General features: G+C 36.8%; 1 protein-coding gene and 1 long non-coding RNA gene across 10 annotated transcripts in view; one reads left to right on the top strand and one right to left on the bottom strand.

Moving 5' to 3' along the window:
- Positions 1-11947, top strand: part of LOC146397604 (uncharacterized) — a 155256-nt gene extending 143309 nt beyond the window's left edge. Inside the window, exon 4 of the long non-coding RNA XR_014824376.1 lies at positions 11702-11947. This is a non-coding gene — a long non-coding RNA (uncharacterized LOC146397604). The remainder of the gene's footprint in view (positions 1-11701) is intronic.
- NLGN1 (neuroligin 1) overlaps positions 1-15551 on the bottom strand; it is a 687335-nt gene that overhangs the window by 15037 nt on the left and 656747 nt on the right. The window lies entirely within an intron of this gene.

Raw genomic sequence — 15551 nt, 5'->3', positions numbered from 1 at the left:
TACCATCATGGTCAGAGAAGAGACTTGAAATAATTTCTATACTCTTAAATTTGTTGAGGTTAATTTTGTGCCCCAGGATATGGTCAATCCTTGAGAAGGTTCTGTGTGCACTGGAAAAGAATATATATTCTGATTTTTTTTTTTTTTTTTGGATGCAATGTCCTGAAAATGTCAATTAAGTCTAGCTTTTCTATTGTGTCAGTTAGGATCTTTTTTGCCTTATTGATTTTCTGTCTAGAGGATCTGTCCATTTATGTAAGTGAGATGTTAAAGTGGGGCGTTAAAGTCTCCTACTATTGTTTTATTCCCATCAATTTCTCCTTTTATGTCTGTTAGTATTTGTTGTATGTATCTGGGTGCCTTCCCAATGGAGTGAGAGCAACAACAGATGGTACTAGGTTGTAGTACCCTCTTCTTTGCTGACCTCTGAGGTGACTGGGGCTGAAGGTGGTACCTGTTCACAGACCCATAATGGTGGTGGGCTACAACCACCTCTGGTGTCTGAGATGAATGCTGTGGCACACAGGTTAAGCCACATCATGCTTAACCCTTTCCACTGCCCTTAGGCCAAACAAGAGGTACCCAGCCACCTGCAGCCCGCACAAGTGGTGCCCTGTTTCCTGTAGCCTATGCAAGTGGTGCCTTGCCACCTGTAGCCTGTGCTAGAGGCACCCTGCCATCTGGAGACTGCACATGTACAAGGAAGGATATTCCTATGGTGGCCCACCCCTCCTCTTCTTGCCCTTCACAACAATGGTACCTTGCTTCTCCTGTGGGCCCAGACCTCCTCCCATGTCCCCTCGGCTGTTGTGCTTGCCTCCCCAGCCTATGGCACACTATTCTCTAGCCCCTTGGGCTGTCTCCACACAGTCAACCCTGGTCCTCTCTCCAGAACTGACCTCCAGAGTCTGAATCTCAGTGCCCAGCCCCCGCCTAAGCATCTCAGGCTGTGGTGTCTGGGAGTTGTGGTGCAGATGGTCTGTGTGTGTCTGTCTCTCTGCTTTTCCCTCCTCAGTCCAGCTGCTGCACTTTTCTCCACGACTTTGAGGTCCCTCTGTCTTGGCTGGTGTCCAAGGGTATAATTTCCTTTCCACTTCAACAGCTCCCTCTCAAGAGTGCTAATTCCATCCTGATTCCTTTCTCTCTCTCTCTCTCTCTCTTTTTCCCCCTTTTGTTCTACCCCATTATGTGGAGAGGTTTTTGTCCTTTTAGGGGGTTTCAGGTCTTCTGCCAGCATTCAGTAGATGTTCCATGTGAATCATTTTACATGTAGGTTTTTTTTTAATGTGTTTGTGGGAGAAGGTGAACATCACATCTTTCTCCTCCACCATCTTGATCCTTCTCCCCACCTTGTGCTTCTTAATCTTCATGCTCTACTGACATCTGTTCCCACTAGAAGCAAATTTTTTACTGTAATTAATCTATGCAGTGCATTCTTTCATATCCCAGTTGTTGAAGCTAGCCAATAACTTTTTGGATTCACTTGGAAAGAAAAACAATTCATCTACACAATTAAGTCTTACGGCTTGTTGAGAGTTTTTCTTACTTTTCACAAATGCTGAAGGCTGATCTGGAATATGCAAAGTTCCTTAGAGATTCTTCTTTGTTGCAATATGATGATTTGCTTCTTTGCTTTCCTCCTCAAGCCTCCTCACAGGAAGACAGCAATCACTTGCTAAAGCTTTTAGCCTTAACATGACATAAGATCCCCAAGGAAAATTGCAGTTTGCCCAGACTATGTACAATATTTAGGGTATCTGATATCAGAATATGGGCTACACTTAGGCCAGATAGACTTCATGGTGCCCTAAATTTACCTGAACCCCAAACTAAGCACCAACTCTGAGGTTTTCTTAAGCTAGTTGATTACTGCCAAAACTGGATTCCAAATTTTTCTTATGTCCAAATCTCTATATGTTTCACTCAACAGTAAAAACCTTGACCCAATTTTCTGGGAAGAAGTGGATGACACAGCCTTTGAGGACATAAAGGGGTATTTGATGAACCCACCTGCTCTTGGGTATCCCAATGATCAGATTCTCTTTTTACTTTTTTTAATATTTTAAAAGGAATACCTTAGGGTATTCACCCACAAACATGGAGTTCACCAGTGACCCATAATGTATTATAGCCAGCAAGGGGACTCGGTGTACAGAGATATGCCTCTTGCTTTAGAGCCATTAGTCACTGCCCTTTTGGTTAATCCACTGAGAATATTATTGTGGGATCTCTTTTAACCATTTCTATACCCCAAAGCAGATGCTCCCCTGAATTCTCATCACTCATTATTTCTGTCAGCCACCTCACCTCTTACGAAGTTCTTTTGTTAACTGCTCCTCACATAACTTTTGTATGTCATAACAACCATAACTTGGCTACTCTTCTCCCCTCTGTCTCTGATGAGGTATCTCATGACTGCTTAATTCTATGTACCACATTCTGCCTCCTCATGGTTCATTGATGGTTCTTATTTAAAAGGTAACAATGACAAATATACTGTGCTGGGTATGGTATTGCAGTGCCTTTTCATAGTGTTGAGTCAGCATCTTTACTTATGGCTACTTCAGTTGAACAGGCCAAATAATACACTCTTACATGCGCTTGTACTTTAGCCAAGGGCAAAACTGCTAATATTTATACTGAAAATAGATATGCTTTTGGAGTACCTCACGATTTTTGAATGTTGTGAGAGCAATATGGCTTCCCTTCTTTTAGGAGAAACAAAATTGAAAATGCCCCTATGTTCAGGAATTATTGGATACAATACTTTTACCTGCCGCTTTAGCTATTATTAATATTCTGGGGCAGTATAAATCTGACTCTCTAGAAATTGAGGAAAATCACCTTGCTGACATTTCCATAAGGAATGTTGCCCTTAAAAGGAACCAAAAAACAGCCAAACCTCTGTCATGGTCAAGAGGGATATTTCTCCAAATGATAATTTAGAGAAACTAGCTAAAAAGGCCCAAACAATTGGCCTCAGAAAACAAAATATTCAATAATTGCTGAAATTCAACAATGTGTAGAAATTCAATAGTGGAATTGCTAAAATTCAACAATTGTAGGTTTGATAAAAAGATAAAGCTTTAGTTTGGACCAAATAACAACCCAGTCCTATTAGAGGCTCCAAAATTCCCACTTTTAATCATTGTACATGCATTAAACCATTGATCTACTATCAAAATGATAGCATTCATGAATCCATATTGGTGGGAAAACATCAACAAGGCTGCAAAAAATGCCTACCTCACTTGTTCCACTTGTCCAAAGTATAATCCAGGGAAACCTGTTCCTATTGCTCCTGGACATTTTAAAATGACTAATGGACCATTTGAGTTCTGGCAAATGGATTTCATTCAACTTCCTCCCTCTTGTGGATACAAATGCTTTTAGTCTGTATGTTTCATACTTGACTTGAAGCCTTCCCTTGTGACAGGATACTGCCTCATCTGTCGCTAAAATCCTTTTGGAAAAGATTATCCCAATCTGGCAAACCCCTTTCAAGCTTCATAATGATTGAGAAACCCTCTTTCCTGGTCAGGTACTCTGACAAGCCCACACTTTTGGCTAGTTTTACAACACTTTTACTATGTTTACCACCATTAACCCTCTGGTTTAAATGAATACACTAATGGCATTATTAATACTCAATTGGAAAAATTTGTAGAAGCCCTCCAACTATTTTGGCCCAGGCATTGCTGTTGGCCCTTCTAAATCTCAGATCCACCTCTTTTGTAACTCATAAACTCATACTCCTAGAGATAGTCACAGATGACTCAAGCCACAGGACTTGTCTCCTGCCTCTTTTGACCCACAAATAATAAAGAAGAGATACTCCAATATTGCACAGCTTAACTGCTTCTATTAAAAATAACCATGTTTTAGTAAAGCAATATTTTCACAATGTGCTCTTGGGAAACAAGGACCTAAGCATCACACCTTGTAACCTGGAGAATTCATCTATTGGGGAAGAGACCTCCATAAGCATTCTCTTCAACCTCAGTGGCAAGGCTCCCATCAGGTACTGCTAACCAACCCTTGTACAGCCAAACTCCAGGGATTAGACTGTTGTAGCTACATGATTATAAAACACTTAAAAAAAGCCCTGAACCCTGACTGGACCTGCATATCATTTGATGACCTGAAAGTAAAGATTTCCCAGAATCAAAGTATCTGATAAGAAAGCTTTCTCAAGATGTCTGGATCAGGCCTATAGGAAGTTTCTCTGCCAAACCTTGACATACTGCCTCAGATGATCACCAATGTCTGTGATCTGGATAGCACATGGACTTCAGATAAAATGTGCCTGAGAGTTATCGCCCCTACCTTTCATGGTTACTCAAATGTGACCTCAATAGATTTTTAATCTATGCACTTTTCCTCCAATATCAGACTTTACACTCAGGAAAGATACCTTTTGGCACTGAGATATAAAAGGCCACTGAAACTGGAAAACCTAACTCTTGATCAGCAATGTTTTCATAGAAAGGTCTTTATCAAAATGGGGAAATATAAAAATTAATAAACAGAAACCTCAATTAAAATAGAGATGGGAGGCTGGAAGGGGAAACGTTCATGCCCTATGATGATAGCAGAGTCAACTAGAATGACTTCCTCTTCTTCCCTGGCAAGAGCTCAGCCAATTAAAAACCTTCAAAACTCAGCCAATGAAATGTCACCATAGTTTGAATTCTGTTTATCCAAAGAACCCTCTGTTTACTACAGTCCTCTCAATTTCCTTTTTTCCCCTCTTTAAAAATTTTTTCTCCTTGCTGTGGGGGCACTTGCACATAGCTTGCCATGATTATAAAACCTGAACTTCAATTCTCTATTGATTGCAAATGAACTCATTTTTACTGAAGAAAAAACTGGCAATCTATTTGTTTTAGGTCAAAAACAAAAAAAAAGTATTGTGGCAGTGATAGTGAGTAACTTTCTTATGTATAGAAATCACTGTAGAAAGAAGGGTCAAAGACATTAGTAATAGTTTAAACATATTCACTCATTTTGCTGACTTCATACCTTTTATAATGCATTTATTATCACTTATAAAACAGACATCTACCCTCTAATATATTTCTACATTTGGTATTGTGGGAGAGGAGAAAACTTTCCTCTATGATTTTAAGTTCTTCTGGCTGGTCTAAGAATTAAATTGATATAAGACAGATTAAAGAAAAACAAAATTTAATAACATGTATACAAGAGAAAAACCCATAAAAACAGGGTAATTTGCCAAAATGGCTAAAACCTTCACCTCAAATGCCATTTTCAGTTAAAGACAAAAGAGGATGCTGGAGATAGTGGTTTGGGTGTTCAAAGAGGAGGAAGGAGATTCGCAGGAGATGGAAAAGCAAATGTTTGGTAAACAAATGTTTGTTGGTCTAGACAGAGATAATGGGACATAGAGTTGACTGTGATCCATAGGATCTAATGAGTTCTCCCCACCACACTGAATCCATATTCTTTGCAGACATCTCTGGTGATAATTTGCTTCCTCTTATGGGCCCTTTTATCTAATTCTTTAAGCAGCTAAAGGGGGAGCTAAAAGAAAGTTAGTCTTCTGTTTCTTAAAAATAATCAGCTGAAAATAATCCTCAGGCCAAAGAGATACATTTTGCACTATGAATGAAAAAGTAGAAAGTATTTTATAAAATATTCCATTTTATAGACTATTCATTTATTATGTAGAAAATATTTAGAGATATATTACATATAAATTGATTAAGTATATTTAAGGGTATATTTTCCAATCTCAACAAATGTACAGAAGTAATTAAAAAAATTATATATATTTTCTTATTGAAGATCCATTATAGAAATTCAACATAATGGGCCAATGATTGTGATAAAAATTATTATATTCCATTTAAAGTATGCCTCTAATGGATTAGGAAAAAAACAGGAAGTCAATTACATTTGTGAAAACCAGACTGTGATAATAGTCCCTATTGATTGAGTAAATCAATCTATATACTCAAAATGAATATATGAAAGTAAAATTCTTTAGGATCATTGAAGGAATAGATGAAGACAAATCTTCCTGAATAATTTTGAAAAATACTAAGAAATGCAAAGGATCATTCTTTTCCTACAATGCCAAAGATGCTAAGAAACAAAAGCATAATGTCTAGTCTATTTTGTGTACTTGCACTTCTCTGTATTTGTTTGTGTGTGCAATCCTGGAAATAATAAATCATTCTTGAGATGAAAATTTTTAAAAATATGTTTGAAATAAATACATCTTTCTGGTTATATTAATTACTTTTTATTGAATCTACATAACAATTTTAATAAGTTTTCATGATATTTTCTTACATAAAGGAATACTGCATATGTGCAATATTCCTAAAAAGGAGAGCACATTAAAATACAAAACAACATGACAAGGAACTCTTTTAATTTTATTTGCTATTAAATGGATTTTGATATGACAAAAAAATTAGTTTGAATTCCTGAAAGAATCTTTTTTGAATGTTTTGATCTATAAGTTATAGATAGGCTGATAGCATGAACCCTGAAAACAACATTATGGAAGGATTACTGTGCTTTTAGATAGAAAGCACTCTTGAAGGCTAAAGGAGATATGAGTGTGTGTGTGTGTGTGTGTGTGTGTGTGTGTGTGTGTGTGTGTGTGGAAGAGAGAGAGAATGATTGAGGGAAAGAGAGGGAATGAGAATACACTTTAGGTAGTTTATTACCTATAACTCCATATCACAAATATATTCACATGGATTTTTTGGGGGTTCTTTTTTAGGGCCACACCCATGGCATATGGAGGTTCCAAGGCTAGGGTTCAAACTGGAGCTGCAGCTGCCAGCCTATACCAGGGCCACAGCAACACAGGATCCAAGCCACATATGCAAACTTCATCACAGCTCATGGCAATGCTGGATCCTTAACCCACTGAGTGAAGCCAGGGGTTGACCCTGCATCCTCATGGATACTAGTCAGATTCGCTTCTGCTGAGCCATGATGGGAACTCCTCAGATGGAAATTTGATTTCTAAATATAGCTTATGACATTTTGGTGCAAAACCCAGGATTTGCATTTAATTTCTCTTGAAATAATATTGAATAAGTCCAGTTATATTCAAATGAATCTCTGCATTCATAGTGTCTTACTAATAATCATAATTAAATATATAGGATTTAGAGAACTATAGTAATAAATTATCTCCAGAGAGGCAAGATAAAGATAGCAGAGGAGTAAGACATGGTGTTCACCTTCTTCCACAAACACATTAAAAAAAAATCTACATGTAGAACCAGTCCCACAAAACATCTACTGAATGTTGGGAGAAGACTTCAGATCTCCAAAAACATGAAACTAGAAATCAACCACAGGAAAATAAATGAGAAAAAAACTGACCGCATGGAGACTAAACTACATGCTACTGAAAAAACAATGGGTCAATGAAGAAATCAAAAGGGAAAATAACTACCTGGAGACAAATGATAATGAAGACAAAGCCATACATAATCTATGGGGTGCCACAAAAGCCATTCTTAGAAATTCATAAAAACACAGGATTTCCTCAAAAAAGAAGAAAAAAAATATCAAATAAACAACCCACCCTACCACCTAAAAGAATGAGAAAAAGAAGAGCAAACAAATCCTAAAGTCAGAATAAGGAAGGAAATCATTAAGATCGAAGAGGAAATAAATAAGAGATTTATAAAAAATAGAAAAAATCAATAAAACCAAATTCTGGTTCCTTGAAATTGACAAAGCTCTAACCTGATTTGCCAAGAGAGAGCCCAAATAAACAAAATAAGAAATAAGAAAGGAGAAATCTCAATGGGTACTGCAGAAATACACAAAACCTTAAGAGAATACTATGAACAATTGTGTGCCAACAAATTTGACAACCTAGTAGAAAGGAACAACTTTCACCAAAAATAAGTCAAGAAGAAATAGATCAACTGAACAGACTGATCACTAGAAATGAAATCAAATATGTAATAAAAACACTCCCTAAGAACAAAAGTCCAAGACTGGATGTCTTCACAAGTGAATTCTACAAACCTACAAAGAATGACTTATACCCATCCTTCTTAAACCCTTCCAAAAGATTGAAGAAGAAGAAATACTGCCATTCTAGGATGTCACTATCAGTCTAATACCAAAACCAGACAAAGATACTACAAAAAAAAGTAAATGATAGGCTAGTATCTTTGATGAATACAGACACAAAACTCGTCAATGAAATTTTAGCCAACTGAATCTAACAACATATAGAAAAGATCATAAACCATGACCAGGGGGGATTCATCCCAAGTTCACAAGGATGGTTCAACATATGCAAATTAATCAACATCATACACCACATTCACAAAAGTCAAAACCCACATGATCATCTCAGATGCATAAAAAGCATGTGACAAAATCCAATATCCATTCATGATAAAAACTCTTACCAAAGTGGGTACAGAGGGAACATATCTCAACATAATAAAAGCCATTTATGTCAAACCCACAGGCAGTATAACACTCAACAGAGAAAAGCTGAAAGCCGTCCTGCTAAAATCTGGAACAAGACTATGATGCCTACTCTTACCACTTTTATTCAGCCTGGTACTGGAAGTCCTAGCCACAGCATTCGGACAAACAAGAGAAATAAAAGTATCCAAATTGGAAGAGAAGATGTAAAATTGTCAGTACATTCAAATGACATGATACTATATATAGAAAACCCTAAGAACCCCACACAAAAACTATTTGAACTGATTAATGAATTCATTCAAGTAGAAAGATATGATTAACATTAAGAAATCAGTTGCATTTCTGTATATTATCGATGAAATATTAGAAAAGGAATGTAAAAACACCATACCTTTTAAAATCACACTCCCAAAAATTAAATACCTAGGAGTAAACCTGACCAAGGAGGTGAAAGACTTATATGCTGAGAACTATGAAATATTAATCAAGGAAATTAAAGATGATTCAAATAAATGGAAAGCTTTCCCATGCTCCTGGATTGGAATAATTAATATCATTAAAATGACCATACTACCCAAAGCAGTCTTCAGATTTAATGTGAACCCCCCCAAGGAAATTACCCATGATATTTTTCACAAAACTAGAACAATCCAAAAATTTATATGGAACCATAAAAGACCTAGAATTGCCAAACAATCCCGAGGGAAAAAACAAAGCAGGACACATAACTCTCCAAAAATTCAGACATTACAAAGCTACAATAATCAATACTGTGTGGTACTGGTACAAAAATAGGCATACAGATCAATGAAACAGAATAGAAAGCCCCAAAATAAACCTAGACACCTACAGTCAATTGATCTTCAACAAAGGAGGCAAGAATATAAGATGGGAAAATACAGTCTCTTCAGCAAGTGGTGCTGGGAAAATTGGACAGGTGCATGTAAATCAATGAAAATAAAACATGTTTTCATAACATGAACAAAAATAAACTCAAAATGGCTTAAAGACTTAAATATAAGATATCATACCATAAAACTCTAAGAGAACATAGGTGAAACATTCTCTGACATCAATTGTACAAATGTTTTCTTAGGTCCATCTCCAAAGCAATAGAAATAAAAAAAAAAAAATAGACCAATGTGACCTAATCAAACTTACAAGTTTTGCACAGCAAAGGAAACCATTAAAAAAATGAAAATACAAGCTATGGAATGTGAGAAAAGAGCTGCAAATGATGCAGCCAACAAGGGCTTAATCTTCAAAATATACAAACAACTCATACAATTCAACAAAAAAACAACCCAATAAAAAATTGGGCAGAAAACATAGACATTTCTCCAAAGAAGGTATATGGATCACCAGGAAACATGCTTAACATCATTCATGGAGAAATGCAAATCAAAACTACAATGAGGTACAACCCCATACCGGTCAGAATGGCCATCATTAATAAGTCTACAAATTATAAATGCTGGAGAAGGTATGAGGGAAAAGGGAACCCTCCTACACTGCTAGTGGGAATGGTTGCAAACACTATGGAAAACAGTATGGAGGTTTTTCAGAAAACTGAATACAGAACTACCATATGATTCAGCAGCCCCTCTCCTAGGAATCTATCTGGACAAAATTTTCATTAAAAAAAGATACATGCACCCCTCTGTTCATTGCAGCATTACTCAAAATAGCCAAGACATGGAAACAACATAAATGTCCATCCACAGATGAATGGATTAAGAAAATGTGGTACATGTATACAATGGAATACTACTCAGCCATAAAAAAAAAACAAAATAATGCTATTTGCAGCAACATGGATGCAACTAGAGATTCTCATATTAGGTGAAGTCAGAAAGAGAAAGAGAAATACTATATGATATAATTTATATATGGAATCTAAAATATGGCACAGATAACCTAGCTACAAAACAGAAACTGACTCATAGACATAGAGAAGAGACTTGTGGTTGCCAAGGTGGAGGGATGATGGAGTGGGAGAGACTGGAAGTTTGGATTAGCAGATGCAAACTATTGCATTTAGAATGGATAAGTAATGAGGTCCTGTTTATAGCACAGGGAACTATATCCAATCTCTTGGGACAGACCATGATAGAAGATAATATAAGAAAAGGAATGTGTGCGTGTGTATACATATGTACATATGTGTGTGTGTGTCACTTTGTTGTACAGCAGAAATTGGCACAGTGTAAATCAACTGTAATTTTAAAAAGACTAGATTAAAACAAAAGAGAACAAAATTATCTTCACATAATTAACTAAATGTTTCACCCCCTCTATAATTCCAGTTTTAATAGCTCCCATTTAAACCACTCCTACAGATTGGTCAAATAGTTTTGTTTTAATATAACAATAACAAATATATGTTAATTATCTATATAGAGAGCAACCTCAACTATACATGTAAAGAAATCTTATAGCATCTTTTAAAAAATTAAAATCAATTCAATTTCAAAATTGCAGTTAAGTCATAGCATAAAAAACTGGACTAAATCATTGGGTAAAAGATTGTGCTTTAGACTCTTAAGAAGCTGGGCTGGAGAAAGGATTAAGATGGCAGAATAGAAAGACTTGAGCTCAACTTCTCTCTTAAAAACAACAAAATTCACAACTAAAGGCTGAGTAATCTCCACCCAAATGGACCGGAAAGCTTAAAAAAGATACCCTACTCCAGAAGAAAAAGAGGAGGCCACATCAAGAGGTAGGAGGGGCGATTTCGTGATATAAACAACCCCATACCTCCCGGGTGGGAAGCTCCACAGACTGAAAACTAACTGGTTCACAGAGACTCACCTACAGGAGTGAGAGTTCTGAGCCCCACATCAAACCCTCACATGTGGGGATCTGGCATTGGGAGAAAGAGCCCCTGGAGCATCTGGCATTGAAGGCCAGTGGGGCTTGTGTGCAGGAGTTCCACAGGACTGGGGGAAACGGAGACCCCATTCTTAAAAGGTGCACACGGACTTTCATGTGCACTGGGTCCCAGGGCAAAGCAAAGTCTCCATAGGAATCTGGGTCAAACTTGACTGCAGTTCTTGGAGGACATCCTGGGAAAACAGGGGTAAATGTGGCTTGTTGTGAGGGACAGACATTGAAGGCAAAGATTTGCTAATCAGGGAAATGAGGGAATGAAGAAACAAAGGAGGAACTATCAAGAAATAACACTGTAGGGATTAAAGGAGAGTCCTTATTCTTCCTCAAGAAATATACATAACAATATCTTTGAGTTCTTTTGCAGGAATTAAGGCCCCCACCCAGGTGGAAGATGATACTTCAGGCTAAATACAAGATTCCTGGAACATCATCCTATTATCTCACTGCCAGCCAACCTGAAGAAAGTCATACAACCTGTAGCCCCCACCCCACATTTTGCCTGCAAAAACATCTCCCTGAAAACCACCAGGAAGTTTGGGTTTTTTGAGCACAAGCTACCTATTGTCCTTGTTTGGCCCTTCAATAAACATTTCTCTGCTCCAAACTTTGACTTTTTAGTTGGTTTGGCTTCACTGTGCATTCGGCACCAGAATTTAGGTTCGGTAACAATCATGTCAATTTGCTCATTATTTTAGAATAGTTAGCAAAACTGCAAACACATATTAGTTGCACATATTTTGGACTGCAGGGGAAAATGGCCAAAAAAAAAGGGTGGGGAGAATATTTGGGTAATTTGGACCATTTTAAAACAAGCAGCAGTAATCAACTGCACAGAGCTAGGACCTTGAAACCAAGCCCCTGTGGGGCTCCAGGGCACAAAATCCTTTGTGTCCCCAATTTCTTGTTCTTAGGAAATGGACCTCACACAGCCACAGTGATTTTCCATGAGTTCCAAGGGACAGGTTCAGACAGTTACTGATCAGGGAATGGAGGGGTGCAAAGAAAAAGGAGGAACAGTCAAGCAACAATAGTAGAGCCTTGAGGCAGGAGACCTCTCAAGTGATACACATTATAATATAAGCATCTTATACACCTAAGAGAAAAGTTATATTCCATATGCTTTAGAAACCAGTACTTTAAAACTGAACAGCTTAGAGTTCGTCCTTGTCCTTCTCCCTGTCTTAATTGCACCCTAAACACAATCACCCGTAAACTACAGATTAGGCACCCTGAGCATAACTGCCTATGGGCTAAAGATTATTAGCACATGATGTTTTTCAGGAATTTTCCTAGTTTGTTCCAATCTCTGATCAATACGCCCTTTTCACAAATACTGTTATTTTAGGCAATAACCCAGTAGACCACCACCATGATCATGCCGAGATCTCTTGACTCCAGCTTTGATGACTAAGATTCCCCGAAAGAAAGAAGAGTACATGTTTGTCTCAAACCTGATTCCTATCTGAAAACCTGTTTTTCCCTTTTTTTTTTTTTTTTTAACTATAAAACTGCTCACAATTCTTTCCAGTGGGGGACACAGTCTTTAAGGCATTAGCCTGCTATGGCCCCCCTTTGCCTGGCAAAGCAATAGAGCCATCTTTTTCTCTTTACCCAAAACTCTGTCTGTGTTTCAATGTGGCACTGGCAGACAGAGGCCAAATTTTGGCAACAACCTGAGTGGGAAGGAGAGGTGCTATGTTCCTCAATCCCACACTAGCTGACCCCTGAGAAGGACACAAACAATAAAAAGGGAAGAATAGGACATAAGGTCTGGGCAATGAGGAAAGCTGACAAGACTACTTCCTTAATTTCATATGAATATTGACCAAACCAGATTGTTTTATTTACTTCTGCCACTATACAGTTTTTTGAGAAGATGAATGTCATTCTAAGTTATGACTAGTAAAATTTAGTCTTTGTTAAATTCTGTTTTTATTATATTCTTCTCTATTAAAAGCTAATCTGACATTTAATAATTTTAAAACTTTCAGTATTACAAGAACATTTAAAAAATTAGAATAAAAATTTTCCATATATGTCTTCACCCAGACTTCTCAATCTTAACATCTTCATTTTCTCCCTCCTTCCTTCCTTCCTTCCTTCCTTCCTTCCTTCCTTCCTTCCTTCCCTTCCCTTCCCTTCCCTTCCCTTCCTTTCCCTTCCCTTTGCTTCCCTTCCTCCCTCTCCCTCTCCTATCAAATCTGGAATCATATGTTTAATTTAGTTTTCTACAAAATCTCCTTAATTTCAAGCAGTAACTTGGTCTGTCTTTCTTTTTCTTGACTTTGATATTTTTTGAGAAATAAAGGTCACTTATTATGTAAAATATCCCCTCAATTACAGCTTATCTGCTATTTACTCATGATTATATTTCCTCAGCTTATGAATTTTTGGCAGAAAGACCATAGAAGTAATGCTGTTTTTAATCTCAATGCACCATAACAGGGGGAACATTGTTTATTTGTCCCATGACCACTTGGTTAAGGTGGTGATTTGTCAGGTTTCTCTATTACTAACTTATTACTCTTTTTCCCTTTGAAGTTAATAAGTATAAGGTAGAAAGATTATGCTGAAACTATGTGAATATCCTGTTTTTCTTCACATGTTCATCCACTAATTTTAGTATCTGTTCATGATTCTTATCTGAAACAAATATTAAATTCATCACTTATTAGTTGGAACTGGCTATAAGAAAAAGTTTTCCTTTTTCCCCAGTTGTATTAATTAATTAATAATATTATTATATATTCATGGGTTCTTATTATTCTGGGGGTTATAATCTTTTACAATTATTATTTATTTTGCTGCTTATATCATCCCACATTTGTCCAGTTGGAGCCTCTCAGTTCTGGCTCTATATCATTTTGACACATTCCTTTGAGCACATCCTTCTCTTTGGAGCAATAAAATAGCTTTTTTTTTTTTCGGTGAGATATCTCTAATAGTTGGAGGTTTGATTTCCCTTTGGTTAAAATTTTTGGATAATCTTTTCATACATAAAGCAATTAAAAATTTTTTAGTAATTACAAACAAGCAAATTTACAAAGTAATTTAGTAAGGAAAATTAAGATTACAAAAATTAATTATAAAAATTTAAAAAAAAATTTTAGTACCTTAAAAAAAAGAAACTAATGTATCCTGAATTTTCAAGTATAGGGATACCAATTTGTGAAAAAGTGGCCTATAATGAGGTAAAACTGCTAATCTGCAACAACACTAAATAATCTAACACCACATATATAAATGTACCAGCATTTCATTATATACACTCTCAAACATACATCCACATATCAAACAAAACAGCAACAATAAATTTATAACTCCCTAACTAAAAATAACTTTAATGACTTAAAATTTGAGGATTAGGGAAATAGCATGGTAGTTTGTATTACCTAGATGATACCAAGCAAATAAATAAAGGCAATGAGGAAGGCAGGAGAACAGCTCTTTCCTTGAACACTTCAAATGCACTTTGAAAACTGCAAAAGACAGGAAAGATGTAAATAAGATGATTTAGCACCCAATCTGTGGGTTACCTCCATCTGAGCTCTTGCCAAATTGTATTATCACTGGTGTATTGGCTTATCTCCCTGAGTAAATAGAGGAGATCTTTGTGTTCCTGACACTAAACTTAATTACCATTGAATAAATATTCCATGAAATAATCCATAAATAACAAATGAATGAACGTCCTAGTAGGACATCTGTCACTATGTAGTCTTGCCTGTTGGAGCATGTAGCTAAATTCGTGTAGTGGCTTTCACTTGATTGTCAAAATATCCAAGGATTGGGATGATATTAATATACCCTATGTTCAATACATTTAGAACTTCCTATGTCATTTTTGAATAAAAACTTTTTCTTTTCTCTCTTTCATTCTTCCATTCTTCCTTCCTTTTCTTTCTTTCTTTCTTTTTTTTTTTTTTTTTTTGGTCTTTTTAGGGCCACATCTGTGGCATGTGGAAATTCCCAGGCTAGGGGTCAGGTTGGAGCTGTAGTTGCCAGCCTACACCACAGCCACAGCAATGCCAGATCCAAGCTGAGTCTGCAGCCTACACTGCAGCTCATGGCAATGCCTGATCCTTAACCCACTGAGCAAGGCCGGGGATCAAATCTGCATCCTCATGGATACTAGTCAGGTTCATTACCACTGAGCCACAAAAAGAACTCCCTAAAAATTTTCTGTTTAAGAAGAAGCCTAAGCACTATAATAA

The sequence above is a fragment of the Sus scrofa genome, chromosome 13, assembly GCF_054392235.1.
Source record: "Sus scrofa isolate SSC_HxYL_T2T_F1_AM1 chromosome 13, Sscrofa_HxYL_maternal_Yorkshire_Landrace_v2.0, whole genome shotgun sequence".
Taxonomy (NCBI): Eukaryota; Metazoa; Chordata; class Mammalia; order Artiodactyla; family Suidae; genus Sus; species Sus scrofa.
This window is presented reverse-complemented; position numbering and strand designations above follow the sequence as displayed.